General features: G+C 38.5%; 3 non-coding genes across 3 annotated transcripts; all 3 read left to right on the top strand.

Moving 5' to 3' along the window:
• On the top strand, positions 1–82 carry TRNAS-AGA (transfer RNA serine (anticodon AGA)). The gene has a single exon. It is a non-coding gene; the product is annotated as a tRNA-Ser (tRNA).
• A 728-nt stretch (positions 83–810) lies between these two features.
• On the top strand, positions 811–882 carry TRNAQ-CUG (transfer RNA glutamine (anticodon CUG)). The gene has a single exon. It is a non-coding gene; the product is annotated as a tRNA-Gln (tRNA).
• Positions 883–1,785: 903 nt separating this feature from the next.
• On the top strand, positions 1,786–1,867 carry TRNAS-AGA (transfer RNA serine (anticodon AGA)). The gene has a single exon. It is a non-coding gene; the product is annotated as a tRNA-Ser (tRNA).

Here is a 1,867-nt window from a genome sequence, read left to right as displayed (position 1 = left end):
GTAGTTGTGGCCGAGTGGTTAAGGCGCTGGACTAGAAATCCATTGGGGTCTTCCCGCGTAGGTTCAAATCCTGCTAACTACGTTTAACTTCTTGTAACATTTTGACGAATTATCTGAGTAGATCAATTTCCACATTCCCAAGTCCATCCCCCACAGAAATGGTCTGTAATCTATGGATTGTATTTGTAGAACCAGCTTAACAGCATCTGTAGATCTTCTTTTGATTAGTCAGCCGGGTGAGATGTCACTTGTGCATCACACCACCAATCAAACAAAGCTATGAGGGTGCTATCAGGTATGTGGTGCAAATCTTCCTTTTTTCCAGCGAACACAGACCACTGCCGTGGCTGATGGACTGGGATATGAACTTTGATTTGCACCAACTCTACTTGAATTATCTTTCCGATGGAACCTTTTAGCACACCATGAGAAATTTTTAGTGACTTCTGGATGAGCAGAAGTTTTGCAATTTCTTTTTTTCTCACCCTTTTTCCAGCTGATAGATCCAGCAAGCTAATTATTAGCCAGATTTCATCAACATTTTAAAACTGTCCTTGTTGTGATATCATGGAACTTTAAGCACACTTGTGGAATAAAAAGGCAGGAGATATTAATTTACCAATGTGTGTTAGATATACATTTGCGGAACAGCTTTAGAACCAGTTTTCATCATAATGCATGAATTCCCAGGTTCCACTGAGATTAGAACTCAGATTACTGGATTAAGAGTGAATTTCTCACATTTCCACTATTTACACATGCTCTTTTACTGTTTTCAAAAGAAAATCCAGCAAGCTTCATTGGTCATGTGGATCCATGGTGTAATGGTTAGCACTCTGGACTCTGAATCCAGTGATCTGAGTTCAAATCTCTGTGGAGCCTGAGAAATTCTTTGTGCATAGTGGTTTTATCTTTTCTGCTCACACTCAATTTGCCAATGCACATGGTTTAACATAAAAAGAGAAAGTTAAAATCCACATGGCAAAAAGATCTATCTATCAAGAAAGTTTAACTCAAAAGTTAAACTTGACTTCATGAAGCAAAACTCATATCATCTATGTCACACCAAGCAATCGTACTCTATGACTTGTGCCAATGTTCGCATGGCACTTTTTCCAGGTGGTTGGAACTGACCATGATTTCAAGCCGAAACGGCCTCAAGAAACGACAGCGATTCTTTTCCTGAATCACACTTTTTAGTGTTTTCCAGCATTTTTGTAAACATAGTTTGGTGATGTTTTTATAAGTATTGTTTTGGGCATCAAATGAGTTTGTTTAAGTTTCTTTTTTGCTCGCAAAATGCTGTGAACGTCACTCAGGAACCTTCCAGGGGTCTTTCTAACCTACTCATTGACTTGTATAGCAAGTATAAAGCAAGCAAAATATACCTGAAAAATGATATGCTCACTTCTGTTAACCGCTTGGCGTTTTGGGAAACTTAATGAGGTTAAAAGACGCTGAATACCTGATCATATGAACAGCAAGTCTTTTTGCATGGAAATGAATCTGTTCAAACTATTGAGCATTTTCAAAGCCTTTTTCAGGAGGTGTTTGGAACAAAGTCACTCTAAATCCGCCTTATGAATTTTATTAAACCTTGAACTGCAAAAGGTTCCAATTGATGATACCTTTAAATCAGATTTTTACATTTCAGTGAGGCCTGGAATTTAGTTTCCAATTGAAATCTTCCATTTTCTGAAATGTCTTCCAGAAGGATAATCACTGTTATTTATCATGGTGCTATAAGAAAAGGTGTGAAACTCATAAGAATGCAACAGTGTCTGAGTAGTTGTGGCCGAGTGGTTAAGGCGATGGACTAGAAATCCATTGGGGTCTTCCCGCGTAGGTTCAAATCCTGCCAACTACA

This window comes from Phyllobates terribilis, unplaced genomic scaffold (genome assembly GCF_046119375.1).
Source record: "Phyllobates terribilis strain yellow unplaced genomic scaffold, ASM4611937v1 Scaffold_13__5_contigs__length_258822181, whole genome shotgun sequence".
NCBI lineage: Eukaryota > Metazoa > Chordata > Amphibia > Anura > Dendrobatidae > Phyllobates > Phyllobates terribilis.
The sequence above is the reverse complement of the archived record's forward strand: the minus strand, read 5'-3'. Positions and strand labels throughout refer to the sequence as shown.